This window comes from Perca flavescens, chromosome 11 (genome assembly GCF_004354835.1).
Source record: "Perca flavescens isolate YP-PL-M2 chromosome 11, PFLA_1.0, whole genome shotgun sequence".
Classification (NCBI taxonomy): Eukaryota; Metazoa; Chordata; class Actinopteri; order Perciformes; family Percidae; genus Perca; species Perca flavescens.
In genome coordinates, this window is record NC_041341.1 from 27133152 (window position 1) to 27147942 (window position 14791).

The following is a 14791-nucleotide window of genomic DNA, read 5'->3' on the forward strand; positions in this document are numbered from 1 at the left end:
GAATTTTGAAACCAATTTAAGTTGAAAGTGAATCTGTTCAGTGCTGCATATTGCCTTCCGCTGGTTGGTGGAGATACTGGAAAGTGCTCTCACTACTAACTAATCGGACGCTGCACAGTAACTTTGGCATTTGCCACTGAAGTGAAATGTTATGGTTGTTATTTGTGTTCCCTTTGGGGAATTTTGTGCCCCAGTGTAGTCAAAAAACCCTGCAGTTACTCATTTTGTATTGATTGTTCCTCTGCCATCTAGAAAGAGTGCCAACGGCTTGTTTTTCTTGAATTTGACAGTGATATACTACCGCAGTTTTTTTATTAACCTTTTATAGGTTTTTCAAACATGGCAGGATGAGTGGAACGTCACTCTCAAGATGAACCAGTCGCGGGCTTTCATGCTAAAGCCCTTGGGGTGGCTGGGTCGGTGAAACGTTTTTTTTACCTTTTTATTTATCCAGGTAAGTCGATTTGAGAACAATTTCTGTGACTACATCACCCGGTAGAGACACAACATATATCACTTGGAACAGATTTTTCTTGTGAAAGATGGCAGGAATGTCTTACCTTGGTTATGTAAAAGGAAAGAAATACCACTGACTTTTATGACTGCATGTCCTCTACGCACAGACCCTTTGCCAAAAGAGGACCAAAATGTAACTTAATTTTTTTTATATCCCTGTAGTATTCCTATAGGCTTGTTTGTGTCTCTCTTACTCAAAAGTAAGTTTATAGTGACCTTATTCTGCTTTATTTGGAAATCTCCTGTAGTGATCCTATAGGGATTAGGGTTCATGATTGGCTATAATATTTGTATATGGCAAAATAATCTTCTGGTAGGACAGCACTATTTTAGCATAAAGTCCCCTTTGGTGTCAACACTCAAATATCCCTCATGGCCTCAAATCAATCGCTTTTTTGTTGGCAGTGCAGTAGAGATAAGACTGTTACTTCTCTGCTCTTTTGGGCAGAATTGTATATTCAGGTATTGATCAGACCGGCCAACAGCAGGTGAATTCTTAAATATAGTGGTCACCTTTTGAAATTGCAGAGAAATGTATGGGGACTTAAGCCTGTAACATTAATCGCTGTCACTGTTCCACATTTACTGCATGCTTTACATAAATTATATAAAATAAAAATGATAAATAAATTATATTGCTGGTGAAACCTACCAGGTTTTAAAGTGTGTAGCAGCATTTCCACCAGAGGAGCTGAACATGTCACAACTCTGAGAAGCACATTTACCTGCCTGACACTCACCTTTCTGGATTCCCACTCTTCCCCTGCACCTCTTAAGTAGGCAGATTAGGTGGTCCGTTAAACCCGCAGGAAGGCACTTATTTAGAAATATATGAAAGGGCAAAGTGAGCCAGGCTAATGACCGATGCAGTGTCACCGGCGCACTCTCTGGTCTTTTATCATTCTGTAGAGAGGGCCCCCGTCCTCTGTGTAACCCTCATTATATCTGAGCTAATGTTGGGAATGAGGATGTTCATGTGATAAAGCACCATCACAGTCCTTCATTATACAGAAAGAGAAACAGACTCAGTGGAATTGTGCTCGACTTATAAGATGAATGCAAAGGACAGAGAATAACTCCTATTTTAGCGACTGTGCCATATCCTGCTGTCTACATGGTGCGTCTCAGAGGGAAGATGGCTTCACTCTTTGACCATGGGATGGCAGTCTTGGTATTCTGTAGACCCATTCTGCTGTTCTGCATCATTAGTGCTCTCACAATACTTTCCACTGCTTCACAGGCATCATTCAATGGTGACTCTTGACTGACTAAATGGCATTGAACGAATGTTTTCTAAGCCCTTAAACAGTAAGTCCCTGCAGAAGGAATGGTTTATAATTATATGTATGTTTAGCATGGTATCACATCCTTAGCAATAACATCAGTTAATTCTTTTGTTTAAATCAAAATTGTTTTTATATCATCATAAAACAACTTTTCTTTGGGAAAAATGAACATTACCTTCTGTGCACATAAAACAACCAAGAAGAAGAACATCTGTATCATTCATTTATGAAACAAATAACATACATTCATGTGTGTTCAGTAAATCATTTACTGACATGAGAGTGACAAAAGAAAATCAAAAACAAAAAACCTTACCTTACTAACTTTCTACACCAACTACAGCACTGATCTTTAGCACTAAACCGTGACACTGGATCACACAAATGTCAAAGTTTACCATATTGCCATTGTTGGCATTACGGTATGTCTGTCATTTTAGAACTGAGCAGTGTATTGCTAATGTTATCACTGTCTGAAAAAGAAATCCAACTTATTTGGACTGTCAAGAAACAGCCCCTACTTCTTCTACCTCCACTGTGCGGGTAATAGCAAAACTATGAGCAGATCAGTCAGTGGGAGAAAGAAAGAAAGCCTATTTGAAACGTCTGTTATTTTCTTTGCCATTCTTGCCTTTTAAAAAGAGTGAGGTGCTCCCTCAGCAAATCCTCAGTGCAGACGGTGTCCTCATATGTTCTCGTTCTTCCTTGTGTGTGTATGTGTGAGAGAGAGAGAGAGTTACCTCCAGAGGCCTATCTACAGTACAAAAAAAACCTACTGTACATGTTGAGTCTCTTCTTAATTCTTTAACAATTAAACAATTAGATATCAAGTGTTAATGGTCAAACCAGGGTATGACTTAATTAGGATTAAATTATACAGATTATGTGTGTTCATCTTAATGGATACATTAATCTTAATGGATTTTGCAATGACAGATTTTCCATAGTTATTTATCCTAGAGATTTTTGTATCTATTATCCCTGATAGACCTTCACTTAGACAAACAAAAACAACCTGAAAACTGAAACATTCTGGAAAGAAACATCCATTTAGCCTGTCTGAAACTAATTTTTCCAATAATAAATGGCAAAATTGTAAATGGTGCTATAATTACTGTTGTTTGTGATTTACAGAATAACTGCGCTCACTCTACCGGATCTGTAATTTAGAAAAGACGCACCAAACCTACCTCACAAATTGAGCTATGATGCACCTTCAGTGTGCGGATAGTGGCGGATGTTGAATACAGACTGAACGTAATAATCCTAACACTTTTCACATGAATGTGTCTATGTTGCTGTTCCATTTTACTTAGGGATTCAAGCTATAAGCAATTTATGAAGTCTTCCATTTAATGCCTATATTGTGTGGCTTTCCTGGGAACAATCTCCTGGTGCACAGGATGTAATGCATGTTGCATTTTCACTTTGGCTAAACAGATCTGCTGACAATTACCATAAACAACATAAGTGCCACATATTTAAAAATGCAAACCTTGTGGGCTATACCAGTTAAATGTTGGCCAAGTATATTTGCATTCATTATTATATAACAACATTTGAAATATACTTACTAAATGAATGCTGCATACCTTAAAATCTGTTTTTCTGGGAGATTAAACCTTTTTTGTCGAGGATTTCAAGGCCGGCTTGCCATTTGAAAGCAGAATAACAGTGAGAGTGCTCAATATTTTGAACAAACCAGAAATCCCTTGCATTTAAATGAGTAGTTTACACCTTGTGTTTCATCTTGAGCTTCGGTTCTCTCACCATCTGCAGCCACGCAGCTTCAAACAGGCTGCAGAATAAACAAAATATTGTGTCACTGAAAAAAAAAAAATATATATATATAAAAAAAATATATATATCAAAGCGGCACTTTCATATGGCTCTTTGTAGTTTTACTTATTTAAAGCTAATGTACTTGCACTTACTACTTGTTGTCTGGTCTGGAGTTTGAACCTTCAGGGTTGAAAGCACTTAATTGTAAGTCGCTTTGGATAAAAGCGTCAGCTTGATGACCTGTAATGTAATGTAATGTAATGAACGCTGCTTTTTATGTTCTGTTTCCAATTATTCTGATTATGTGGTAATGCCAGAAAGGTAAAGACTTGTGTATCATTCTTACCAGCAAACTGTGCTGTGTGTTACCCACAATAGCTTGCATACCTATAAGAAGGCCTTCCCTTTCAGCTGATTCACTCATTATACAGCAGCATTATACAGCCATATGTAGCCTCTAATTTGGGAGTCAAAGTGTAATTATAGACTCCATATCCACTGTGGTTAGTTTGATTAAATCCATGGCTGTTGCAGAATAACAGAACTGGTGTACACTGAACTTAGGTCTTTAAGTGGATCTGCGTGGACCCACTATCAGCACTAATCACAGAGTGCGACAATTATCACAGAAGAAATGTGTGTTTGTAACGCAGATGTATTATTCTATTTGACTCTGGCTGTTTGTTAATTGATGGCGTATCATGCTGTGGGCTGTATTGGTGCCAGTCTGTTCAGGTCAGCCAAATTCTGAACTTTTTGGATCAAGCCTGACTGTGGTTGGGGCTCTTTCTGATCAGGTCTCTTACCTTTTCATTTTAAAAATGATTATATGTCTGTTGGGTATAATTAGGTTTTCCATGTAGTATTTTAGATCAGTATGACATTTTGGACCCTTAAAGACCTTTACTTCCGATTCCAGAAACTAGCAAGGAGTAAAATGGGATGTTCACAAATAAGCGGCTGATTATCTCTATAGCGAGGAAGTAGGCGGTGTTAGATCTCAAAACACGTCTTATTAGTTAGAATCAATTTATTAGCAAACACGCAAGTCAATAAAGTAACATAAAAAAACAATTATACAAAAAAATACCGATAGTACTGTGTACTTTCAGTATTACCCTTTCAAAGTCGAGAGAGGAAGAAAAAAGGAAAACTTTCAAACACCTCCACGCAATCTCAGTGCAACATGTAGGGCTGTGGCCAAACCAGATTAAATTGATAGAGGCAATAATTGCCCCATCTGATGATTCCTGGCAGTGTGCTCTCTGAACAATGATAACACATAACTCATGTCAAAGTGTGGATGGGTAGATTTGAAAGTAGCAATTCATTAAAGGCTATTTATAATAGGGAACAGCGGGATACAGAAGTACTGCTCACATTTATCCGCATGAGGTCTACGGGCAATAATTGCATCAGAAACTTTAGTTGGTGTGAGTGTGTGTGTGTGCGTGTGTGCGTGTGTGCCCGCCCACCTCAGTTGTAGCCTAACACATGGCTGTGTAGGGGTGTGTTATTAGAAACTTCAACACAGCAGGCCTACTCTAGCCCCAACTGCATTTGTTTGACAGGTATGATGAGATATTGTATAAGGTCCAGCACCAACTTTAAAAACGTGTAGTTAATTGCGGTGGAGATGCTGTATGAAATGTTTTATTATTATCATGTCTTAATCATTACCATATAAGTTCAAAACAGTTTGCATCTGCTGTTTGGTAAATGGATTTTAAATACCAGATTGTGAATGTTGGTCCTTTGGGTTGACATTGCATCTTATCACTTCTGGCATTCTACTCTTTGACGTACAGTATACATACATGCTGCAAACGGTTCACTATGTTCATCTGACGGGTCTCACAGGGAAAGCTAAACTGCAGGCTTCATCTATCGTTTACAGCTGTTTAATTGTCTTGGAGGAAAAACGCTTACTTATTCCATCCATTTTTCATGTGCTTTATCAAATGTGTGAATGGACGTTGTTCTGATTCCATTCATTGCGTTTGATTGGGAGGTGCTGACCCGACTAGCCGCTGTGGGATTAGCTGAAGTTTGGCTCCACCGCAGCACTTTCGATCGCCATGCTAATCAGCAGGCTTTCCGTTTCCCAATTGCTTTGCTGCTGGGTGGCCTTTTGTACACCTACATAGTAATCTCCCTCAGGTATTAGGATGGACTGAAGGAAGCATAACATTTACATACCATGTGCACCGCAGCTGGAAAATTAGGTGGCAATTATATAACAATGGGCCATGTGTAAGTAAGATATCCAACAGTTATTCAGATAAGACATTGCTCCTTCCCAGGTAAAGTACTATCAATCCAGGTCTCATAGGACTTTGATCAAAGAATAGTCAACCTTCTGCTCCAGTTTGTATTGTAATGTCCAAAGTGATTTATCTTTTCCGTTGTAAACGGCATCAGCTGCAATGCGCTGCGGTGTACGAATGATTCAAAGGATTGAGATTAAGTCAAAGATGCAGCAGTGATAGTGGCCTGCTGAGGGAGGCTTGATGCTCAGCCTCACCGGCAACCTGGTCACTGCCAATCACACCCAGCCATATGGCTCTGGTGACCTTCAGAAAAAAAGTGCACAGCTTCGCAAATATTGATCTCTACCTGTTTCTGCTGCATGGTGGCTATGGACAAATCACGCTCAGATTTTCTCTTTTGGAAAGTAGCATTATCCATATCCGCCTGACCTGTAAACACACACACTGTTATTTTTCAGACAAAATACCCATTTATTCTAGTTACAGATACAGTATTTCAACACACATAAAATCATTTAGGACATTTTGTATTGCAATACAAAACTGAAAGTGTAATGGCCACTCCAAAATAATAAAGTATAGTTATTGATGGATATCGCTATTGTTGTTGTTTTATTCTCTTTTCAGTGCTGTAAACTGCTTATGTCAACACTCTATTATTATTGGCATCTACATTAAAGAATCAATGTGAATTTTCTTTTACCACAGAAATGGCATATATTTGTTTGTGTACTTGTATAAAGAGGTTGACGTAGATGAAATGTCTTTGTCCTCTTTATTTTCCCATAATGTCCCATTTCTATAAAGTTCTCTGAAAGCTTGTTTTGCTACAATAACTGCCCCTAAATGTTTTTTGTCACCACACGGTCTACCCTTGACAAAACCTTTTATATCAGTATTGGAATTGTCATTCTTTTGTTGTTTCCTTAATAGCCTATGCATTTATTCTTCACTCTTGAGAACTTGTCTTTGGAAAAAAATGAACACTGTTTTTATTGGCACAGCCTCAAATGCGCATTTTCTTTTTTTAAATCTGGTAACTAGGGGAAGCATCACAGTTTTTTTCTACCTGAGATGCTGTAAAACACATTGGAAGGTTACTATAACAGATGAAAATACGTGTGAAAGAGTGCCTTCAGAGAGTACTGATTTGACAGTGGAATTAAATTGGATTTATGGCAGGGATGAGCCTTCCTTTATCCCTACTACCTCCACCCTGTGTGTGTTGTAAGGCCTGGGACGTGTCTTTGTCACAGTACAGCTGTGTGCCAACCTTTTTCCTTTTTAGCCTTGCTAGCGGCATGGCTTCAGGGATTCTGATGTCGGTCTGTCAGTCCGTCTGTTTGAATGCTAGTCCATCAATGCAACAATTTGCTTCACATCCCAAAAACTATTAGATAGATTGCCATGAAATTTTACACAGACCTTCAAGTTCCCCAAAGCATAAATCCTCAGGATTTGATTTTCATCTAGCACCAGCAACAGATCAAAATCTATACTTATCAAATACTTTAGTTCATGATAGCAAATCAGATTTTCTGTCAGCCTCATCTGCACTTTGTGCTTTATGTTAAGATCGGCATGCACTTTGAGTTTGATGTTAACCATGCTAACATGCTAAATGTTGATCCCTGTCATAGCACTTAGATTATGACATTTACGGCATTTTCAAGTCAAAACTGAAAACGTCGGCGAGTAGTGGCACGAGTGTTGTGAGACCAGTGGAATGAATGTTGGAGCAGCTAAAGGTAAATTATGAATCTACAGCCAGGAGATGGTTAGCTTAGCTTAACAAAGACTGGAAACCCAGAAACAGCCAGCTGTCAGTACAAAAAGCAAATGTTTATACAGTCTATGTTTAAAACAAGCACAGTGACTTCCTGGAGTCTCTGCTGGTAGACTTGCAACCTCATAGTGACTCCAGCTGTCTCCAGTCTATAATCTAAACTAACTGTTTCTTGGCTGTAGCTTTACATCTAACGGACAGTTATGAGAGTAGTATTGATCTTCTAAATTAACCCCATAACAAGAAATTTAGTATAACAGTATCTTCCGAAATGTGTTTCTTTAAGACTGTGTTGTATAATAAGTACAATTTGATTTTATTACTGTAATGGTGCTACATGAGGTTCCCTGTTTTGTCTCCATGGATGAAGCCACCATCATACCAGTCTTGTGAAATTGAAAGGATTGACTAACTAGACCTGGACTTTACCCCCATCTTCATAAGTGACCTGTGCACCCTCTTACCCCTTGTTTTTATCTATCTGACATGGTAACTGTAGCAAATCGTAAAATAATATTCTGGACATATTTAAAACCTGTGGAGCAAGACTAACAACCTAAAAGTGTGTGTGCCACAATTTAGGTATTTGGCAAATTATAGGCTACATGAGATGGAGGAGAAAAATTCTAAAAATGACTAACTGATAGTCTTTTTGCTGCTAACAGAAACATTAGGGGGACTAGAGCTGGAAATTACACAAAATTCTATCCCAAACACACATGCAGACAAACACTCATTATTCAGGAAGAAAGCTCTATTCTTCTGTTGATATCGCTCTAAATCGTGTCTGACAATCTAATAACAGCGACTTCTGATAAGGAAAGTGTCAAGAAAACGCTCATTGTCCCCATAAGGCAGGGCAAGAGAAGTGACAAAATGTTATCATTACAGAAAATAAAGGCAATGACAAAATACACAGCACAAAGAATAGACAGTTCTTTATTAATTTTTTTCTTGGGTGTTTCTTAGCCAGGATCATTATATATTATATGCTGAAGGAGGAATAGAGGCAGAGCGCCACAGTGCTGCTGTGCAATATTTCTAAATGTAGAATCAGACAGTAGGGATGGCAAGAAGCGTACTGATCCAGATCTTGGCACAATGGTAAGCATAAAAAACGCAGCAGACTGTAGCTGTTTGTCTAGTTATATACGTAATTGAACACCCTAAATAAAGTAGCCTATACTATAACAGCCCTAAAGAATAACATATTGGAATACTACTAGAATAGTTGTGTCAGGATCAGGATTTATACACTTCACCCTCTCCAGAGGCAGAGGTGTGTTTCCACCATTTTGTTTTCTTATGAAATTAGATACATACAGTGCCAATGTTCAGTATCAGTGCAGGAAGTAGTGTGTACTGTAGAGCAGGGGTCTTCAATGTTTTTTAGGCTAAGGACCCCTTAACTGAAAGAGAGTTGGAGCAGGGACCCCCTACTACATATATTGTATAAAATGAAGTTGCATTTATACATGCTTTTTTTGCATAGAGTACTTAGCTATTAAAATAGCCTAAAAATTGTTGGCATGCTTTTATAAATCATGTTTTACATGTGGCAAATCACATCTGTGGATGGCTACCTTAGTGACTACCTTACCTATAGACCAGTAAGCAGTGGAGATTTATATTTGCTAATAATATGTTGAATTCATGTTAAGACTTTTTAATTTTTAATTTTGTTTTTTTACTTAATACAGAAATTAACAATTATTTGGAGGCCCGCCTGCATTGACTTTGAGGACCCCCTAGGGGTCCCAGATCCCCTGTTGAAGATCCCTGCTGTAGAGAAACAGAAAGTAAGGATGTGGAGGTCAAGATAGTGGATAGGCGTGCAGCACGTCCATCTTCTGTGCAGGGGGCCAGAGTTTGTCCCAACCCTAGCCTGAAATCTGTTTTAACTGTAATAATAGACTTTCCTTAATCTTAACAAAGGATTGTATTTGCCTAACCCTAACCATACTCCGCCTCCAATTTCTCTTCCAAAGGATAAGGAAGGAAATGTCAGACTGTCCTCACCCAGAAAATGATCATATAGGTCCATTGCACAGCTCATAACAACCCATATGTGACCTATATATATATATATATATGTTGTTAGGTGGCAACCTCTTATGGCCGTAGTTATCACGGGACCAAACAAGGAATTAAGGTGACAAAGTATAACAGTGCCAAAATCCATGTGGCAGGTTGTAGTCCAGTGTTTGTGTCCATGTGAAACCAAAAATCAATGGTCACTTTCTAGAATGAATGGCCTGATAACACGTTACAATAAGGTACACAAAAATGTAGGTAGTTACTGAGGAACGAATGAGCAATGAAGAGGAATGAATGAGTAACGAATGGTTAGTTAATGATTAGTCGCTGATTGACTGTAATTCAAGCACTAATGATTAGTTACTGGTAAACTGACTGGTAGCTACTGTTAAATGAATGAGTAACGAATGGTTAGCTAATGATTAGTAACTGGTAAACAGAATGGTAGCTACTGTTAAATGACTGAGTAACAAATGATTAGCTAATGATTCCATGATGTAGGTACGTCCGTGACGTCGTTACGTCCTCATTTAAGGAGTTTTACATAACTAATTCTAAAATAATCCCTGATGTTTTCCTAACCCTAAGTATTTTTGTAAATTGTTTGCTTAAAATTAACAAGTTCCGTTTTAGCTAAACATTAACTACATGTTTAAAATTGGTCATTACCTTAAATAGAACAGACATCTATTACTTGACAGATTGTTAGTATTGAGTTAAATAAATGTGTAAGCAGTAATTTTCAGCCGTAGCTGGTTTAAAAAAAAAGAAGAAAAAAAAGAGTTGGGCAGTTAAGTTCGGTGGTTTTCAACTTTTTGGAACTAATCTTGCTTCGGGTGAACTTTTGAGTAATTGTACAAAATTACTTTCTATCACTACTGAGTGCTGAAGACAAGAAGTGACCAAGACAAAGTAACCCGGAAATGATCACAAATCACTTCACATTACCTAAATAAATATAGGGTTTTTGGAGCCTCAAGTGGAGTGTCTGCCAGGTTGTTTTTGACAGGCAACTATTGCATCTGCTTGGCTTGACTGAATAACACTTAACAATGGGTCCCTTGAGCGACTTTGACATTTTAGAGCTCATTTTCTGGCTGAGTGCAGGTATGGACAAAGGTAAATCAGGAAGTCATGATGAGGCCTAGCCTTGTCAAAGTGTTAGTGGTTAAAAAAAACAGTGTATGGAAGATGGGCAGAATCACAGCAGCTCTTCTTCGGAAACAACATTAGCCACCAGCTGTTTCCCTGTCTGTTACACCGCTGCCACGCAATCTGCACACCTTTCATGTGGAATAACCTTGTTTATCCCATCTCTTTCAATACGTTCACAACAGCTTGCCTAATGATTAAAAGGAGACTGAGCAATGAAAGTAAAAATGGAAATGTGTCATCTTGACTGGTTTGTGACTACAACCCCACTTTAATCTTTCATTAATCATACCATTTGACATTTTTGCAGCAGCTGTGTGGAGCACCAGTCTTTAAAATCAATTCAGTTTCAGGTCAGAGAGAGACCCAGGAAACACCAACACACATATGATGGGCCTTATTTCTTTTTTTTCTTTTCTTTCGAAGTTCTTTTGTTTGTGAACTGGAGGTTTTGGAAAATGATCTTGTGCAGTAATATTTCACCATTTTGAGAAATAGGCTTATTGAGAAGATTGATACCATTCTCCTCTTTATTTAAGAGTGGTGTCAGTCCTCTAAGCTAACTCTTGGCAAGAAAATAAATATGAAATACGTTTATTTATTAAAGTGTCAAACTGTAAGTAAACAAGTAGTACCGTTAATTAATAAGGCACAGTAATTATTAACAGTTTAGAAATATACTTTTTTTTTTACTGTGTAGCATTTGGGGTATCAAACAATATCAGAATAATGGATAGCAATTAGCTAGTGTGCTCTGAAATATTACAGCAGTAGGTACAGCAATTACCTAGTCTGGTTCAACAGATGTACATTGCTGGGAGAATACTTGACATCCAACGGGTCTCTCACGCACCGGATCTCCCTCTCCTTTCGCTTGTTTAAAAAAATTAAATACAATTCAGTGTTGTGAAGATAGGTCTTGCAATGCGAGACTAGTAGTTACCTAATTTTTTACAGGTAATCATATTGTTAGCTGTATTTAAGCTGCAAACTGCAGCAAACATAGATGGTCAATTATTTCTACCAACAAGTACTGCAAGCCACTGTTACTTTGTACTGCTAGCATTACTGCCACGGTCGCTGTACAAAATCGGTGTACAATACCATCGCCATGGTCATCATCATCACCAAGGTGAAAACAAGATTTCCTTGATCAGCTGTTAACTAAAAAGCATTAAACATAATTTGCTTGATCAAAAGTGTTTCTAGAACAACTTCTAAAAAACTTCTATAAAGAAAAGTTCTCTGCAGTATGGAGGTGGAATAGAGGAGTCATCTCCAAGGACCAAAGCAGAAAATAAGGGTCTCCTGATGTTGCTCGTGCCTTTGCTTGGCAGCACTCTCACGTCTCTCCCAAAGCACTGAACAGAAGGAAGATAAGAAGTAGAAAGTCTTTAGCTGTGGAAGAGTTTTCTTTCTTTTTTGTTTTGTTATGATGGATAGTTAACAATGAGTGCCGTGATGTGTGCCTCTGGGAGAGCTGTGTTGTGACCAGTGGGGTCTCTCATCGATTCCCAGCCATCTCCACTAAACCACTAATAAGACACTTGGCATTTTCCCGAGTGCTGCATTACTCCCTTTGTGAGCTTCCTCCACTTCTTTTAGTTATTGGAGAGGCTGGAAAATATGTGTGTGTGTGTGTGTGTGTTTCTGTATTCCTGTGACTGTGTGTGATAGCATTAAGTCTGTCATGTTTATTGTGATGTATGTGCACATGTACACAGCTTTGTGTACGTACATATGTACATATGTCAGGAAAAGATAGATGACATTGTGCAAGGCTTGATTAGTGCACCACTGTCGGTAACAATGCCGAAATCCTGATGGGGACAAAGAAGTCCACTGTGAGGTAGGTGGCTCAGATTAAAATGTCACCTTGGAAGCCATTTGGGGCTTGGTGAGGTTTGGTTCCCTCGCTGAATCCCAGAATGTCATCTGACTTGGAGGAGAATCATATAGTCTGATGTCTAAGGAGGAGGATTAGATGCAATGTTGGTGATGAGATCAGCTCAGACAGATGCAGTATTTACTCAAGCGAGAAGTTTGAGAAACCAAGTCAAATTGACGTGAAAGCTTACTGCACTGTGTATTCATTCTTAACTTTGCTGCCAACTGTTAAGAAGCTGCTGCAAGCTGGAACTGCTGTGAAATCAAAGACATAAATAAATTAGGTATCATGTGTTTAATACATTCTGCAGGGTTGCTAATTTGCACTCAGCGATATTCAAACTTTGTGAAATTTGTCATGCAGCCCACTTAGCATATTAACAGTTTGTCCACTGTGCCATATTCCATTTTGTTTGGGGGTTTCTAAGTGTTTTAGCGTGGTTGTCAGAAAAGCAGAGTGCTGCAATTATCTGTGTTATCACCAAATAACAAAAGTGCAAGTACAACAGAATGTCAACAAGTTTAATAGCCAGAACATTGCTTTCATTCAACTCAGTGCAAATACATCTGTATTTACAGAGTCCAATCCAGAGCAGAGAGAGCCACTGACATGAAAAAGATATACAATAACCGTGGGTTGGGTGTCTCAAGGCCAGCGACCTCCATGGTAATAAATTTGTCTGAGGAGAAACGATGACAAATAAAGGCCTTTAAATGTTCCTATTTTCTCTACACAACATGTCAGAAAGAATTGATGTCTCACTATTCTGTGCCACAAATTACCCCCTGAGAGAAAAACAGCTCACTGCAGACATCTGAGTGTGGGGATCCACTCCCTGTGGAGAAGTCATACTCAGACTGATAGGCTTGTGTGGAATTCTGTGAACCTGCCTGCACCTTCTAGTCACAGGGCTCGGCTTCTTCCTTATTGGTGCAATGCAGACTCCTTGGGGGATTATTCCTTCCCAGCTATCCCCAACGTTTTTCACTTGTTTCATTTTAGAGGTCTTACTGCCATATCAATTACATTTGGTTTTTACACTTCAGCAACATGCCTCCTTGGTGCCCACGCTTGCTACATACAGTAAATCTGGAGGCAATCTGTTCTACGACCATATTTAGGTTTTTCCATTTGGTATGAAGAGTCAAAGATAGACTGATTGTAAACTGTAGCTCGATGCCCCCCAAACTAACTCCCTGTGAGTGTCTCGGTGTCCACAAATCAAATCCCCCATGCTCCTCATGTGTGGCCCGCAGATTGGTTTAGTGCTGCTCCACGCTCCAGACTGGGCTTCATTAACTGATAGCAGCAGAGATGGAGATATCATGGAGACATGAGAGTGGAGAGAGAGAGCAGCCAGAGAGAAAAGAGTTTGTCTCCAGGGATACACCACATCGCACCACCTTACCTTGCACATCTTAGAAGTGACACATATTTATCTTTCTCCCATGCTAAATAAAACCATACTGATCATTAAAGGACATACAGTATATCCAGATTAATCTAACTGCAAAATAGGGTTACTGATCAACACTGGCGACTTAATTACCTAGCGCAGTGTTGAATTTCTAGGTTTTCGACTCACTCACTCACCTTCTTGCTCGGAATTTACTCTTGCTGGTAGCAAAACTCACTCAAACATTTATAAAGCAGTATTATTATTCAAGCATTTGCCACTGTGACATATTGATGACCTTTTCACCCTCACTTTTGTTGAGTTCTTGCTTTAAGGATCTACATTTCTTCGCTTTCTTTGGGTGGTGCCACTGAAAGCTGTTACACAGAACTACTGTTGGCATTTTTGAATGCCTGTGTTATGACCTAAGTTAAGACTGTTCTCTATCCAAAGAGCACCCAGCAGCACAATCTTTAACATTACAAGTCAAGATGCTTTCCAGCCTCCTATCTTAGACCAACAGTAATTTAATTTGCCACCTGAAGGTCATGGCACAGCAGCTATGTCACTGAGAAAAATATTGATTCCTTAAGGATCTCTGAATCGAGATATTTTCCACTTTTTTTTACATCTACCCCCAGTGAAGAGTTCCCTCAGTGTATTGAGATGTTTGTGGCG